At 38.2% G+C, this 17,630-nt stretch overlaps 9 non-coding genes across 9 annotated transcripts; 3 read left to right on the top strand and 6 right to left on the bottom strand.

Annotated features, from left to right (window-relative positions):
• Window positions 1-976: 976 nt before the first annotated feature.
• On the top strand, window positions 977-1,058 carry TRNAS-UGA (transfer RNA serine (anticodon UGA)). The gene has a single exon. It is a non-coding gene; the product is annotated as a tRNA-Ser (tRNA).
• Window positions 1,059-4,094: 3,036 nt separating this feature from the next.
• On the top strand, window positions 4,095-4,176 carry TRNAS-UGA (transfer RNA serine (anticodon UGA)). The gene has a single exon. It is a non-coding gene; the product is annotated as a tRNA-Ser (tRNA).
• Window positions 4,177-5,653: 1,477 nt separating this feature from the next.
• On the top strand, window positions 5,654-5,735 carry TRNAS-UGA (transfer RNA serine (anticodon UGA)). The gene has a single exon. It is a non-coding gene; the product is annotated as a tRNA-Ser (tRNA).
• A 2,839-nt stretch (window positions 5,736-8,574) lies between these two features.
• Window positions 8,575-8,648, bottom strand: TRNAT-AGU (transfer RNA threonine (anticodon AGU)). The gene has a single exon. It is a non-coding gene; the product is annotated as a tRNA-Thr (tRNA).
• A 1,488-nt stretch (window positions 8,649-10,136) lies between these two features.
• Window positions 10,137-10,210, bottom strand: TRNAT-AGU (transfer RNA threonine (anticodon AGU)). Its single transcript has one exon. It is a non-coding gene; the product is annotated as a tRNA-Thr (tRNA).
• A 1,485-nt stretch (window positions 10,211-11,695) lies between these two features.
• Window positions 11,696-11,769, bottom strand: TRNAT-AGU (transfer RNA threonine (anticodon AGU)). Its single transcript has one exon. It is a non-coding gene; the product is annotated as a tRNA-Thr (tRNA).
• Window positions 11,770-13,254: 1,485 nt separating this feature from the next.
• On the bottom strand, window positions 13,255-13,328 carry TRNAT-AGU (transfer RNA threonine (anticodon AGU)). Its single transcript has one exon. It is a non-coding gene; the product is annotated as a tRNA-Thr (tRNA).
• A 1,485-nt stretch (window positions 13,329-14,813) lies between these two features.
• Window positions 14,814-14,887, bottom strand: TRNAT-AGU (transfer RNA threonine (anticodon AGU)). The gene has a single exon. It is a non-coding gene; the product is annotated as a tRNA-Thr (tRNA).
• A 1,485-nt stretch (window positions 14,888-16,372) lies between these two features.
• TRNAT-AGU (transfer RNA threonine (anticodon AGU)) lies at window positions 16,373-16,446 on the bottom strand. Its single transcript has one exon. It is a non-coding gene; the product is annotated as a tRNA-Thr (tRNA).
• Window positions 16,447-17,630: the final 1,184 nt, after the last annotated feature.

Genomic DNA, 17,630 nt, shown 5'->3' with positions numbered 1-17,630 from the left:
TCCTTTTTACTCTGGGCAGCTAATGTTTTCTGTATGACGCTGTCCAATCAGCATACAACTTCTCCCCCTTCCCTGTCCAGCAACACAGTGTGATCATATAGTACACTGCGTCCATTCCCGACTGTGTTTCAACAGGTGATATCTTCGGTTCTGTCACAGCTAGAACTGTGATTTTGGTGTCATATGAAAGAGTAGAATCAAGTCTTTCAAATGCCACCAAATCTGCTTTTTTAGGTGGCCCACAGCCCGAGATATGGCTGTTTGAATTGATCCCCCTTCCCTGTAGCTTGAGTTTCACAATGTGTGTGAAGCAGCTTCATGCTGATAGGACAGCATCAGATGCTGAGAGTCAGCTCCACCTCAGGAGAATTGCTGCTGTTACCTCCCAGATGTCTAATAAAGGCTAAATTACATATTTAGAAAATGCTCATAACTTTGCAAATAATAAACATTTTTTTACTACAAATCACCCTGTAGTTATCAGCAGCAAAGCCCCTATTAGACTAGTTAGGAGTTAGGGACCTGATATACTGGTAACAGAGTCCCTTTAAGAGCTCTTCAAAAGTTTTTCCCACAATGGATGTTAAGCTTACTGGTCTATAATTACTTTGTATTGAACTTACTAATTATACAAAACTCAATGACATTCATGGGGTCTCTGTCACCAATGAAAAACCCGATAGATTTTTAATCGCCTATAAAGAATTTGATTAATCATATACTTTAGTTATGTAAACTTAAATAATAAGCAAGTGAATAAACTAAAGCAACTGATAGCAAGGCACTGCTGAGTTTTGAACTCAGGATCTCCTGTTTACTAGACAGGCACTTTAACCAACTAAGCCACAGCACCAAAGCACTTTTCTTCTCACGGTGTACTACCACACAGCTCAGTTCAGAGCAAAAGACTGATCTCATATTTTAGGCTAGCCCCTTAGGTGTAGTTGCCAGAAGTCTTAACAGTCAGGGTACATAAGTTGTGATGGCCGAGTGGTTAAGGCGTTGGATTTGAAATCCAATGGGGTCTCCCTGCACAGGTTCAAGTCCTGTTCATAACGTTCTATTTTAAGAAGAGAACTTCCAGAAACATATTAAAGTTTGTCACCTATAGAAAGAGTTATTTCAATTCCATCCTCTTTGTCACTGATTAATTACATTAATAATAGTGTTTCCAGCTGTGCCCCTGGCTTACAACTCTGAAAAGCGAGCAATATTTAGAGCATAAATCACTATAACTACAGCATCCCATTTGTCCAGACTTTTATTTTTCTCTTGATAAATACAAATCAAGTTGGTTGGACAACTTCTGCCCTTAGTAAATCTCTGCTTGCTGTCAATTATAATACTATTTTCTGTCACATACGCCTGTATATAGTCCCTTAAATGGACTCTGTCACCAATTTATCAATTCCCAATTTCCTAACTAGCCTAATAGGTGCTGTGATGCTGATAACTACAGTGTGATTTGTTGTTTTTTGTTTTAAAAACGTTTATTTGCAAAGTTATGAGCATTTATTTATATATACTAATGTAGCTCTAATAGCCAAATAGGAGATGACTCCTTTTTACTCTGGGCAGCTAATGTTTTCTGTATGACGCTGTCCAATCAGCATACAACTTCTCCCCCTTCCCTGTCCAGCAACACAGTGTGATCATATAGTACACTGCGTCCATTCCCGACTGTGTTTTAACAGGTGATATCTTCGGTTCTGTCACAGCTAGAACTGTGATTTTGGTGTCATATGAAAGAGTAGAATCCAGTCTTTCAAATGCCACCAAATCTGCTTTTTTAGGTGGCCCACAGCCCGAGATATGGCTGTTTGAATTGATCCCCCTTCCCTGTAGCTTGAGTTTCACAATGTGTGTGAAGCAGCTTCATGCTGATAGGACAGCATCAGATGCTGAGAGTCAGCTCCACCTCAGGAGAATTGCTGCTGTTACCTCCCAGATGTCTAATAAAGGCTAAATTACATATTTAGAAAATGCTCATAACTTTGCAAATAATAAACATTTTTTTACTACAAATCACCCTGTAGTTATCAGCAGCAAAGCACCTATTAGACTAGTTAGGAGTTAGGGACCTGATATACTGGTAACAGAGTCCCTTTAAGAGCTCTTCAAAAGTTTTTCCCACAATGGATGTTAAGCTTACTGGTCTATAATTACTTAGTATTGAACTTACTACTTATAGAAAACTCAATGACATTCATGGGGTCTCTGTCACCAATGAAAAACCCGATAGATTTTTAATTGCCTATAAAGAATTTGATTAATCATATACTTTAGTTATGTAAACTTAAATAATAAGCAAGTGAATAAACTAAAGCAACTGATAGCAAGGCACTGCTGAGTTTTGAACTCAGGATCTCCTGTTTACTAGACAGGCACTTTAACCAACTAAGCCACAGCACCAAAGCACTTTTCTTCTCACGGTGTACTACCACACAGCTCAGTTCAGAGCAAAAGACTGATCTCATATTTTAGGCTAGCCCCTTAGGTGTAGTTGCCAGAAGTCTTAACAGTCAGGGTACATAACTTGTGATGGCCGAGTGGTTAAGGCGTTGGATTTGAAGTCCAATGGGGTCTCCCTGCACAGGTTCAAGTCCTGTTCATAACGTTCTATTTTAAGAAGAGAACTTCCAGAAACATATTAAAGTTTGTCACCTATAGAAAGAGTTATTTCAATTCCATCCTCTTTGTCACTGATTAATTACATTAATAATAGTGTTTCCAGCTGTGCCCCTGGCTTACAACTCTGAAAAGCGAGCAATATTTAGAGTATAAATCACTATAACTACAGCATCCCATTTGTCCAGACTTTTATTTTTCTCTTGATAAATACAAATCAAGTTGGTTGGACAACTTCTGCCCTTAGTAAATCTCTGCTTGCTGTCAATTATAATACTATTTTCTGTCACATACTCCTGTATATAGTCCCTTAAATGGACTCTGTCACCAGTTTATCAATTCCCAATTTCCTAACTAGCCTAATAGGTGCTGTGATGCTGATAACTACAGTGTGATTTGTTGTTTTTTGTTTTAAAAACGTTTATTTGCAAAGTTATGAGCATTTATTTATATATACTAATGTAGCTCTAATAGCCAAATAGGAGATGACTCCTTTTTACTCTGGGCAGCTAATGTTTTCTGTATGACGCTGTCCAATCAGCATACAACTTCTCCCCCTTCCCTGTCCAGCAACACAGTGTGATCATATAGTACACTGCGTCCATTCCCGACTGTGTTTCAACAGGTGATATCTTCGGTTCTGTCACAGCTAGAACTGTGATTTTGGTGTCATATGAAAGAGTAGAATCCAGTCTTTCAAATGCCACCAAATCTGCTTTTTTAGGTGGCCCACAGCCCGAGATATGGCTGTTTGAATTGATCCCCCTTCCCTGTAGCTTGAGTTTCACAATGTGTGTGAAGCAGCTTCATGCTGATAGGACAGCATCAGATGCTGAGAGTCAGCTCCACCTCAGGAGAATTGCTGCTGTTACCTCCCAGATGTCTAATAAAGGCTAAATTACATATTTAGAAAATGCTCATAACTTTGCAAATAATAAACATTTTTTTACTACAAATCACCCTGTAGTTATCAGCAGCAAAGCACCTATTAGACTAGTTAGGAGTTAGGGACCTGATATACTGGTAACAGAGTCCCTTTAAGAGCTCTTCAAAAGTTTTTCCCACAATGGATGTTAAGCTTACTGGTCTATAATTACTTTGTATTGAACTTACTAATTATACAAAACTCAATGACATTCATGGGGTCTCTGTCACCAATGAAAAACCCGATAGATTTTTAATTGCCTATAAAGAATTTGATTAATCATATACTTTAGTTATGTAAACTTAAATAATAAGCAAGTGAATAAACTAAAGCAACTGATAGCAAGGCACTGCTGAGTTTTGAACTCAGGATCTCCTGTTTACTAGACAGGCACTTTAACCAACTAAGCCACAGCACCAAAGCACTTTTCTTCTCACGGTGTACTACCACACAGCTCAGTTCAGAGCAAAAGACTGATCTCATATTTTAGGCTAGCCCCTTAGGTGTAGTTGCCAGAAGTCTTAACAGTCAGGGTACATAAGTTGTGATGGCCGAGTGGTTAAGGCGTTGGATTTGAAATCCAATGGGGTCTCCCTGCACAGGTTCAAGTCCTGTTCATAACGTTCTATTTTAAGAAGAGAACTTCCAGAAACATATTAAAGTTTGTCACCTATAGAAAGAGTTATTTCAATTCCATCCTCTTTGTCACTGATTAATTACATTAATAATAGTGTTTCCAGCTGTGCCCCTGGCTTACAACTCTGAAAAGCGAGCAATATTTAGAGTATAAATCACTATAACTACAGCATCCCATTTGTCCAGACTTTTATTTTTCTCTTGATAAATACAAATCAGGTTGGTTGGACAACTTCTGCCCTTAGTAAATCTCTGCTTGCTGTCAATTATAATACTATTTTCTGTTACATACTCCTGTATATAGTCCCTTAAATGGACTCTGTCACCAGTTTATCAATTCCCAATTTCCTAACTAGCCTAATAGGTGCTGTGATGCTGATAACTACAGTGTGATTTGTTGTTTTTTGTTTTAAAAACGTTTATTTGCAAAGTTATGAGCATTTATTTATATATACTAATGTAGCTCTAATAGCCAAATAGGAGATGACTCCTTTTTACTCTGGGCAGCTAATGTTTTCTGTATGACGCTGTCCAATCAGCATACAACTTCTCCCCCTTCCCTGTCCAGCAACACAGTGTGATCATATAGTACACTGCGTCCATTCCCGACTGTGTTTCAACAGGTGATATCTTCGGTTCTGTCACAGCTAGAACTGTGATTTTGGTGTCATATGAAAGAGTAGAATCCAGTCTTTCAAATGCCACCAAATCTGCTTTTTTAGGTGGCCCACAGCCCGAGATATGGCTGTTTGAATTGATCCCCCTTCCCTGTAGCTTGAGTTTCACAATGTGTGTGAAGCAGCTTCATGCTGATAGGACAGCATCAGATGCTGAGAGTCAGCTCCACCTCAGGAGAATTGCTGCTGTTACCTCCCAGATGTCTAATAAAGGCTAAATTACATATTTAGAAAATGCTCATAACTTTGCAAATAATAAACATTTTTTTACTACAAATCACCCTGTAGTTATCAGCAGCAAAGCACCTATTAGACTAGTTAGGAGTTAGGGACCTGATATACTGGTAACAGAGTCCCTTTAAGAGCTCTTCAAAAGTTTTTCCCACAATGGATGTTAAGCTTACTGGTCTATAATTACTTTGTATTGAACTTACTACTTATAGAAAACTCAATGACATTCATGGGGTCTCTGTCACCAATGAAAAACCCGATAGATTTTTAATCGCCTATAAAGAATTTGATTCATCATATACTTTAGTTATGTAAACTTAAATAATAAACAAGTGAATAAACTAAAGCAACAAATAGCAAGGCACTGCTGAGATTTGAACTCAGGATCTCCTGTTTACTAGACAGGCTCTTTAATCAACTAAGCCACAGCACCAAAGCACTTTTCTTCTCACGGTGTCCTACCACACAGCTCAGTTCAGAGCAAAAGACTGATCTCATATTTTAGGCTAGCCCCTTAGGTGTAGTTGCCAGAAGTCTTAACAGTCAGGGTACATAAGTTGTGATGGCCGAGTGGTTAAGGCGTTGGATTTGAAATCCAATGGGGTCTCCCTGCACAGGTTCAAGTCCTGTTCATAACGTTCTATTTTAAGAAGAGAACTTCCAGAAACATATTAAAGTTTGTCACCTATAGAAAGAGTTATTTCAATTCCATCCTCTTTGTCACTGATTAATTACATTAATAATAGTGTTTCCAGCTGTGCCCCTGGCTTACAACTCTGAAAAGCGAGCAATATTTAGAGTATAAATCACTATAACTACAGCATCCCATTTGTCCAGACTTTTATTTTTCTCTTGATAAATACAAATCAAGTTGGTTGGACAACTTCTGCCCTTAGTAAATCTCTGCTTGCTGTCAATTATAATACTATTTTCTGTCACATACTCCTGTATATAGTCCCTTAAATGGACTCTGTCACCAGTTTATCAATTCCCAATTTCCTAACTAGCCTAATAGGTGCTGTGATGCTGATAACTACAGTGTGATTTGTTGTTTTTTGTTTTAAAAACGTTTATTTGCAAAGTTATGAGCATTTATTTATATATACTAATGTAGCTCTAATAGCCAAATAGGAGATGACTCCTTTTTACTCTGGGCAGCTAATGTTTTCTGTATGACGCTGTCCAATCAGCATACAACTTCTCCCCCTTCCCTGTCCAGCAACACAGTGTGATCATATAGTACACTGCGTCCATTCCCGACTGTGTTTCAACAGGTGATATCTTCGGTTCTGTCACAGCTAGAACTGTGATTTTGGTGTCATATGAAAGAGTAGAATCCAGTCTTTCAAATGCCACCAAATCTGCTTTTTTAGGTGGCCCACAGCCCGAGATATGGCTGTTTGAATTGATCCCCCTTCCCTGTAGCTTGAGTTTCACAATGTGTGTGAAGCAGCTTCATGCTGATAGGACAGCATCAGATGCTGAGAGTCAGCTCCACCTCAGGAGAATTGCTGCTGTTACCTCCCAGATGTCTAATAAAGGCTAAATTACATATTTAGAAAATGCTCATAACTTTGCAAATAATAAACATTTTTTTACTACAAATCACCCTGTAGTTATCAGCAGCAAAGCACCTATTAGACTAGTTAGGAGTTAGGGACCTGATATACTGGTAACAGAGTCCCTTTAAGAGCTCTTCAAAAGTTTTTCCCACAATGGATGTTAAGCTTACTGGTCTATAATTACTTTGTATTGAACTTACTACTTATAGAAAACTCAATGACATTCATGGGGTCTCTGTCACCAATGAAAAACCCGATAGATTTTTAATCGCCTATAAAGAATTTGATTCATCATATACTTTAGTTATGTAAACTTAAATAATAAACAAGTGAATAAACTAAAGCAACAAATAGCAAGGCACTGCTGAGATTTGAACTCAGGATCTCCTGTTTACTAGACAGGCTCTTTAATCAACTAAGCCACAGCACCAAAGCACTTTTCTTCTCACGGTGTCCTACCACACAGCTCAGTTCAGAGCAAAAGACTGATCTCATATTTTAGGCTAGCCCCTTAGGTGTAGTTGCCAGAAGTCTTAACAGACAGGGTACATAAGTTGTGATGGCCGAGTGGTTAAGGCGTTGGATTTGAAATCCAATGGGGTCTCCCTGCACATGATCAAGTCCTGTTCACAACGTTCTATTTTAAGAAGAGAACTTCCAGAAACATATTAAAGTTTGTCACATATAGAAAGAGTTATTTTAATTCCATCCTCTTTGTCACTGATTAATTACATTAATAATAGTGGTTCCAGCTGTGCCCCTGGCTTACAGCTCTGAAAAGCGAGCAATATTTAGAGTATAAATCACTATAACTACAGCATCCCATTTGTCCAGACTTTTATTTTTCTCTTGATAAATACAAATCAGGTTGGTTGGACAACTTCTGCCCTTAGTAAATCTCTGCTTGCTGTCAATTATAATACTATTTTCTGTCACATACTCCTGTATATAGACCCTTAAATGGACTCTGTCACCAGTTTATCAATTCCCAATTTCTTAACTAGCCTAATAGGTGCTGTGATGCTGATAACTACAGTGTGATTTGTTGTTTTTTGTTTTAAAAACGTTTATTTGCAAAGTTATGAGCGTTTATTTATATATACTAATGTAGCTCTAATAGCCAAATAGGAGATGACTCCTTTTTACTCTGGGCAGCTAATGTTTTCTGTATGACGCTGTCCAATCAGCATACAACTTCTCCCCCTTCCCTGTCCAGCAACACAGTGTGATCATATAGTACACTGCGTCCATTCCCGACTGTGTTTCAACAGGTGATATCTTCGGTTCTGTCACAGCTAGAACTGTGATTTTGGTGTCATATGAAAGAGTAGAATCCAGTCTTTCAAATGCCACCAAATCTGCTTTTTTAGGTGGCCCACAGCCCGAGATATGGCTGTTTGAATTGATCCCCCTTCCCTGTAGCTTGAGTTTCACCATGTGTGTGAAGCAGCTTCATGCTGATAGGACAGCATCAGATGCTGAGAGTCAGCTCCACCTCAGGAGAATTGCTGCTGTTACCTCCCAGATGTCTAATAAAGGCTAAATTACATATTTAGAAAATGCTCATAACTTTGCAAATAATAAACATTTTTTTACTACAAATCACCCTGTAGTTATCAGCAGCAAAGCACCTATTAGACTAGTTAGGAGTTAGGGACCTGATATACTGGTAACAGAGTCCCTTTAAGAGCTCTTCAAAAGTTTTTCCCACAATGGATGTTAAGCTTACTGGTCTATAATTACTTTGTATTGAACTTACTACTTATAGAAAACTCAATGACATTCATGGGGTCTCTGTCACCAATGAAAAACCCGATAGATTTTTAATCGCCTATAAAGAATTTGATTCATCATATACTTTAGTTATGTAAACTTAAATAATAAACAAGTGAATAAACTAAAGCAACAAATAGCAAGGCACTGCTGAGATTTGAACTCAGGATCTCCTGTTTACTAGACAGGCGCTTTAACCAACTAAGCCACAGCACCAAAGCACTTTTCTTCTCACGGTGTCCTACCACACAGCTCAGTTCAGAGCAAAAGACTGATCTCATATTTTAGGCTAGCCCCTTAGGTGTAGTTGCCAGAAGTCTTAACAGACAGGGTACATAAGTTGTGATGGCCGAGTGGTTAAGGCGTTGGATTTGAAATCCAATGGGGTCTCCCTGCACATGATCAAGTCCTGTTCACAACGTTCTATTTTAAGAAGAGAACTTCCAGAAACATATTAAAGTTTGTCACATATAGAAAGAGTTATTTTAATTCCATCCTCTTTGTCACTGATTAATTACATTAATAATAGTGGTTCCAGCTGTGCCCCTGGCTTACAGCTCTGAAAAGCGAGCAATATTTAGAGTATAAATCACTATAACTACAGCATCCCATTTGTCCAGACTTTTATTTTTCTCTTGATAAATACAAATCAGGTTGGTTGGACAACTTCTGCCCTTAGTAAATCTCTGCTTGCTGTCAATTATAATACTATTTTCTGTTACATACTCCTGTATATAGTCCCTTAAATGGACTCTGTCACCAGTTTATCAATTCCCAATTTCCTAACTAGCCTAATAGGCGCTCTGATGCTGATAACTACAGTGTGATTTGTTGTTTTTTTGTTTTAAAAACGTTTATTTGCAAAGTTATGAGCATTTATTTATATATACTAATGTAGCTCTAATAGCCAAATAGGAGATGACTCCTTTTTACTCTGGGCAGCTAATGTTTTCTGTATGATGCTGTCCAATCAGCATACAACTTCTCCCCCTTCCCTGTCCAGCAACACAGTGTGATCATATAGTACACTGCGTCCATTCCCGACTGTGTTTTCAACAGGTGATATCTTCGGTTCTGTCACAGCTAGAACTGTGATTTTGGTGTCATATGAAAGAGTAGAATCCCGTCTTTCAAATGCCACCAAATCTGCTTTTTTAGGTGGCCCACAGCCCGAGATATGGCTGTTTGAATTGATCCCCCTTCCCTGTAGCTTGAGTTTCACAATGTGTGTGAAGCAGCTTCATGCTGATAGGACAGCATCAGATGCTGAGAGTCAGCTCCACCTCAGGAGAATTGCTGCTGTTACCTCCCAGATGTCTAATAAAGGCTAAATTACATATTTAGAAAATGCTCATAATTTTGCAAATAATAAACATTTTTTTTACTACAAATCACCCTGTAGTTATCAGCAGCAAAGCACCAATTAGACTAGTTAGGAGTTAGGGACCTGATAAACTGGTAACAGAGTCCCTTTAAGAGCTCTTCAAAAGTTTTTCCCACAATGGATGTTAAGCTTACTGGTCTATAATTACTTTGTATTGAACTTACTAATTATAGAAAACTCAATGACATTCATGGGGTCTCTGTCACCAATGAAAAACCCAATAGATTTTTAATCGCCTATAAAGAATTTGATTCATCATATACTTTAGTTATGTAAACTTAAATAATAAACAAGTGAATAAACTAAAGCAACAAATAGCAAGGCACTGCTGAGATTTGAACTCAGGATCTCCTGTTTACTAGACAGGCGCTTTAACCAACTAAGCCACAGCACCAAAGCACTTTTCTTCTCATGGTGTCCTACCACACAGCTCAGTTCAGAGCAAAAGACTGATCTCATATTTTAGGCTAGCCCCTTAGGTGTAGTTGCCAGAAGTCTTAACAGACAGGGTACATAAGTTGTGATGGCCGAGTGGTTAAGGCGTTGGATTTGAAATCCAATGGGGTCTCCCTGCACATGATCAAGTCCTGTTCACAACGTTCTATTTTAAGAAGAGAACTTCCAGAAACATATTAAAGTTTGTCACATATAGAAAGAGTTATTTTAATTCCATCCTCTTTGTCACTGATTAATTACATTAATAATAGTGGTTCCAGCTGTGCCCCTGGCTTACAACTCTGAAAAGCGAGCAATATTTAGAGTATAAATCACTATAACTACAGCATCCCATTTGTCCAGACTTTTATTTTTCTCTTGATAAATACAAATCAGGTTGGTTGGACAACTTCTTCCCTTAGTAAATCTCTGCTTGCTGTCAATTATAATACTATTTTCTGTCACATACTCCTGTATATAGACCCTTAAATGGACTCTGTCACCAGTTTATCAATTCCCAATTTCTTAACTAGCCTAATAGGTGCTGTGATGCTGATAACTACAGTGTGATTTGTTGTTTTTTGTTTTAAAAACGTTTATTTGCAAAGTTATGAGCGTTTATTTATATATACTATTGTAGCTCTAATAGCCAAATAGGAGATGACTCCTTTTTACTCTGGGCAGCTAATGTTTTCTGTATGACGCTGTCCAATCAGCATACAACTTCTCCCCCTTCCCTGTCCAGCAACACAGTGTGATCATATAGTACACTGCAACATTCCCGACTGTGTTTTCAACAGGTGATATCTTCGGTTCTGTCACAGCTAGAACTGTGATTTTGGTGTCATATGAAAGAGTAGAATCCCGTCTTTCAAATGCCACCAAATCTGCTTTTTTAGGTGGCCCACAGCCCGAGATATGGCTGTTTGAATTGATCCCCCTTCCCTGTAGCTTGAGTTTCACAATGTGTGTGAAGCAGCTTCATGCTGATAGGACAGCATCAGATGCTGAGAGTCAGCTCCACCTCAGGAGAATTGCTGCTGTTACCTCCCAGATGTCTAATAAAGGCTAAATTACATATTTAGAAAATGCTCATAACTTTGCAAATAATAAACATTTTTTTACTACAAATCACCCTGTAGTTATCAGCAGCAAAGCACCTATTAGACTAGTTAGGAGTTAGGGACCTGATAAACTGGTAACAGAGTCCCTTTAAGAGCTCTTCAAAAGTTTTTCCCACAATGGATGTTAAGCTTACTGGTCTATAATTACTTTGTATTGAACTTACTAATTATAGAAAACTCAATGACATTCATGGGGTCTCTGTCACCAATGAAAAACCCGATAGATTTTTAATCGCCTATAAAGAATTTGATTCATCATATACTTTAGTTATGTAAACTTAAATAATAAACAAGTGAATAAACTAAAGCAACAAATAGCAAGGCACTGCTGAGATTTGAACTCAGGATCTCCTGTTTACTAGACAGGCGCTTTAACCAACTAAGCCACAGCACCAAAGCACTTTTCTTCTCATGGTGTCCTACCACACAGCTCAGTTCAGAGCAAAAGACTGATCTCATATTTTAGGCTAGCCCCTTAGGTGTAGTTGCCAGAAGTCTTAACAGACGGGGTACATAAGTTGTGATGGCCGAGTGGTTAAGGCGTTGGATTTGAAATCCAATGGGGTCTCCCTGCACATGATCAAGTCCTGTTCACAACGTTCTATTTCAAGAAGAGAACTTCCAGAAACATATTAAAGTTTGTCACATATAGAAAGAGTTATTTTAATTCCATCCTCTTTGTCACTGATTAATTACATTAATAATAGTGGTTCCAGCTGTGCCCCTGGCTTACAACTCTGAAAAGCGAGCAATATTTAGAGTATAAATCACTATAACTACAGCATCCCATTTGTCCAGACTTTTATTTTTCTCTTGATAAATACAAATCAGGTTGGTTGGACAACTTCTTCCCTTAGTAAATCTCTGCTTGCTGTCAATTATAATACTATTTTCTGTCACATACTCCTGTATATAGACCCTTAAATGGACTCTGTCACCAGTTTATCAATTCCCAATTTCTTAACTAGCCTAATAGGTGCTGTGATGCTGATAACTACAGTGTGATTTGTTGTTTTTTGTTTTAAAAACGTTTATTTGCAAAGTTATGAGCGTTTATTTATATATACTATTGTAGCTCTAATAGCCAAATAGGAGATGACTCCTTTTTACTCTGGGCAGCTAATGTTTTCTGTATGACGCTGTCCAATCAGCATACAACTTCTCCCCCTTCCCTGTCCAGCAACACAGTGTGATCATATAGTACACTGCAACATTCCCGACTGTGTTTTCAACAGGTGATATCTTCGGTTCTGTCACAGCTAGAACTGTGATTTTGGTGTCATATGAAAGAGTAGAATCCCGTCTTTCAAATGCCACCAAATCTGCTTTTTTAGGTGGCCCACAGCCCGAGATATGGCTGTTTGAATTGATCCCCCTTCCCTGTAGCTTGAGTTTCACAATGTGTGTGAAGCAGCTTCATGCTGATAGGACAGCATCAGATGCTGAGAGTCAGCTCCACCTCAGGAGAATTGCTGCTGTTACCTCCCAGATGTCTAATAAAGGCTAAATTACATATTTAGAAAATGCTCATAACTTTGCAAATAATAAACATTTTTTTACTACAAATCACCCTGTAGTTATCAGCAGCAAAGCACCTATTAGACTAGTTAGGAGTTAGGGACCTGATAAACTGGTAACAGAGTCCCTTTAAGAGCTCTTCAAAAGTTTTTCCCACAATGGATGTTAAGCTTACTGGTCTATAATTACTTTGTATTGAACTTACTAATTATAGAAAACTCAATGACATTCATGGGGTCTCTGTCACCAATGAAAAACCCGATAGATTTTTAATCGCCTATAAAGAATTTGATTCATCATATACTTTAGTTATGTAAACTTAAATAATAAACAAGTGAATAAACTAAAGCAACAAATAGCAAGGCACTGCTGAGATTTGAACTCAGGATCTCCTGTTTACTAGACAGGCGCTTTAACCAACTAAGCCACAGCACCAAAGCACTTTTCTTCTCATGGTGTCCTACCACACAGCTCAGTTCAGAGCAAAAGACTGATCTCATATTTTAGGCTAGCCCCTTAGGTGTAGTTGCCAGAAGTCTTAACAGACGGGGTACATAAGTTGTGATGGCCGAGTGGTTAAGGCGTTGGATTTGAAATCCAATGGGGTCTCCCTGCACATGATCAAGTCCTGTTCACAACGTTCTATTTCAAGAAGAGAACTTCCAGAAACATATTAAAGTTTGTCACATATAGAAAGAGTTATTTTAATTCCATCCTCTTTGTCACTGATTAATTACATTAATAATAGTGGTTCCAGCTGTGCCCCTGGCTTACAACTCTGAAAAGCGAGCAATATTTAGAGTATAAATCACTATAACTACAGCATCCCATTTGTCCAGACTTTTATTTTTCTCTTGATAAATACAAATCAGGTTGGTTGGACAACTTCTTCCCTTAGTAAATCTCTGCTTGCTGTCAATTATAATACTATTTTCTGTCACATACTCCTGTATATAGACCCTTAAATGGACTCTGTCACCAGTTTATCAATTCCCAATTTCTTAACTAGCCTAATAGGTGCTGTGATGCTGATAACTACAGTGTGATTTGTTGTTTTTTGTTTTAAAAACGTTTATTTGCAAAGTTATGAGCGTTTATTTATATATACTATTGTAGCTCTAATAGCCAAATAGGAGATGACTCCTTTTTACTCTGGGCAGCTAATGTTTTCTGTATGACGCTGTCGAATCAGCATACAACTTCTCCCCCTTCCCTGTCCAGCAACACAGTGTGATCATATAGTACACTGCGTCCATTCCCGACTGTGTTTCAACAGGTGATATCTTCGGTTCTGTCACAGCTAGAACTGTGATTTTGGTGTCATATGAAAGAGTAGAATCCAGTCTTTCAAATGCCACCAAATCTGCTTTTTTAGGTGGCCCACAGCCCGAGATATGGCTGTTTGAATTGATCCCCCTTCCCTGTAGCTTGAGTTTCACAATGTGTGTGAAGCAGCTTCATGCTGATAGGACAGCATCAGATGCTGAGAGTCAGCTCCACCTCAGGAGAATTGCTGCTGTTACCTCCCAGATGTCTAATAAAGGCTAAATTACATATTTAGAAAATGCTCATAACTTTGCAAATAATAAACATTTTTTTACTACAAATCACCCTGTAGTTATCAGCAGCAAAGCACCTATTAGACTAGTTAGGAGTTAGGGACCTGATAAACTGGTAACAGAGTCCCTTTAAGAGCTCTTCAAAAGTTTTTCCCACAATGGATGTTAAGCTTACTGGTCTATAATTACTTTGTATTGAACTTACTAATTATAGAAAACTCAATGACATTCATGGGGTCTCTGTCACCAATGAAAAACCCGATAGATTTTTAATCGCCTATAAAGAATTTGATTCATCATATACTTTAGTTATGTAAACTTAAATAATAAACAAGTGAATAAACTAAAGCAACAAATAGCAAGGCACTGCTGAGATTTGAACTCAGGATCTCCTGTTTACTAGACAGGCGCTTTAACCAACTAAGCCACAGCACCAAAGCACTTTTCTTCTCATGGTGTCCTACCACACAGCTCAGTTCAGAGCAAAAGACTGATCTCATATTTTAGGCTAGCCCCTTAGGTGTAGTTGCCAGAAGTCTTAACAGACGGGGTACATAAGTTGTGATGGCCGAGTGGTTAAGGCGTTGGATTTGAAATCCAATGGGGTCTCCCTGCACATGATCAAGTCCTGTTCACAACGTTCTATTTCAAGAAGAGAACTTCCAGAAACATATTAAAGTTTGTCACATATAGAAAGAGTTATTTTAATTCCATCCTCTTTGTCACTGATTAATTACATTAATAATAGTGGTTCCAGCTGTGCCCCTGGCTTACAACTCTGAAAAGCGAGCAATATTTAGAGTATAAATCACTATAACTACAGCATCCCATTTGTCCAGACTTTTATTTTTCTCTTGATAAATACAAATCAGGTTGGTTGGACAACTTCTTCCCTTAGTAAATCTCTGCTTGCTGTCAATTATAATACTATTTTCTGTCACATACTCCTGTATATAGACCCTTAAATGGACTCTGTCACCAGTTTATCAATTCCCAATTTCTTAACTAGCCTAATAGGTGCTGTGATGCTGATAACTACAGTGTGATTTGTTGTTTTTTGTTTTAAAAACGTTTATTTGCAAAGTTATGAGCGTTTATTTATATATACTAATGTAGCTCTAATAGCCAAATAGGAGATGACTCCTTTTTACTCTGGGCAGCTAATGTTTTCTGTATGACGCTGTCCAATCAGCATACAACTTCTCCCCCTTTCCTGTCCAGCAACACAGTGTGATCATATAGTACACTGCGTCCATTCCCGACTGTGTTTCAACAGGTGATATCTTCGGTTCTGTCACAGCTAGAACTGTGATTTTGGTGTCATATGAAAGAGTAGAATCCAGTCTTTCAAATGCCACCAAATCTGCTTTTTTAGGTGGCCCACAGCCCGAGATATGGCTGTTTGAATTGATCCCCCTTCCCTGTAGCTTGAGTTTCACAATGTGTGTGAAGCAGCTTCATGCTGATAGGACAGCATCAGATGCTGAGAGTCAGCTCCACCTCAGGAGAATTGCTGCTGTTACCTCCCAGATGTCTAATAAAGGCTAAATTACATATTTAGAAAATGCTCATAACTTTGCAAATAATAAACATTTTTTTACTACAAATCACCCTGTAGTTATCAGCAGCAAAGCACCTATTAGACTAGTTAGGAGTTAGGGACCTGATAAACTGGTAACAGAGTCCCTTTAAGAGCTCTTCAAAAGTTTTTCCCACAATGGATGTTAAGCTTACTGGTCTATAATTACTTTGTATTGAACTTACTAATTATAGAAAACTCAATGACATTCATGGGGTCTCTGTCACCAATGAAAAACCCGATAGATTTTTAATCGCCTATAAAGAATTTGATTCATCATATACTTTAGTTATGTAAACTTAAATAATAAACAAGTGAATAAACTAAAGCAACAAATAGCAAGGCACTGCTGAGATTTGAACTCAGGATCTCCTGTTTACTAGACAGGCGCTTTAACCAACTAAGCCACAGCACCAAAGCACTTTTCTTCTCATGGTGTCCTACCACACAGCTCAGTTCAGAGCAAAAGACTGATCTCATATTTTAGGCTAGCCCCTTAGGTGTAGTTGCCAGAAGTCTTAACAGACGGGGTACATAAGTTGTGATGGCCGAGTGGTTAAGGCGTTGGATTTGAAATCCAATGGGGTCTCCCTGCACATGATCAAGTCCTGTTCACAACGTTCTATTTCAAGAAGAGAACTTCCAGAAACATATTAAAGTTTGTCACATATAGAAAGAGTTATTTTAATTCCATCCTCTTTGTCACTGATTAATTACATTAATAATAGTGGTTCCAGCTGTGCCCCTGGCTTACAACTCTGAAAAGCGAGCAATATTTAGAGTATAAATCACTATAACTACAGCATCCCATTTGTCCAGACTTTTATTTTTCTCTTGATAAATACAAATCAGGTTGGTTGGACAACTTCTTCCCTTAGTAAATCTCTGCTTGCTGTCAATTATAATACTATTTTCTGTCACATACTCCTGTATATAGACCCTTAAATGGACTCTGTCACCAGTTTATCAATTCCCAATTTCTTAACTAGCCTAATAGGTGCTGTGATGCTGATAACTACAGTGTGATTTGTTGTTTTTTGTTTTAAAAACGTTTATTTGCAAAGTTATGAGCGTTTATTTATATATACTATTGTAGCTCTAATAGCCAAATAGGAGATGACTCCTTTTTACTCTGGGCAGCTAATGTTTTCTGTATGACGCTGTCCAATCAGCATACAACTTCTCCCCCTTCCCTGTCCAGCAACACAGTGTGATCATATAGTACACTGCGTCCATTCCCGACTGTGTTTCAACAGGTGATATCTTCGGTTCTGTCACAGCTAGAACTGTGATTTTGGTGTCATATGAAAGAGTAGAATCCAGTCTTTCAAATGCCACCAAATCTGCTGTTTTAGGTGGCCCACAGCCCGAGATATGGCTGTTTGAATTGATCCCCCTTCCCTGTAGCTTGAGTTTCACAATGTGTGTGAAGCAGCTTCATGCTGATAGGACAGCATCAGATGCTGAGAGTCAGCTCCACCTCAGGAGAATTGCTGCTGTTACCTCCCAGATGTCTAATAAAGGCTAAATTACATATTTAGAAAATGCTCATAACTTTGCAAATAATAAACATTTTTTTACTACAAATCACCCTGTAGT

This window comes from Rhinoderma darwinii, assembly GCF_050947455.1.
Source record: "Rhinoderma darwinii isolate aRhiDar2 chromosome 3 unlocalized genomic scaffold, aRhiDar2.hap1 SUPER_3_unloc_13, whole genome shotgun sequence".
Lineage (NCBI taxonomy): Eukaryota > Metazoa > Chordata > Amphibia > Anura > Rhinodermatidae > Rhinoderma > Rhinoderma darwinii.
This window is presented reverse-complemented; position numbering and strand designations above follow the sequence as displayed.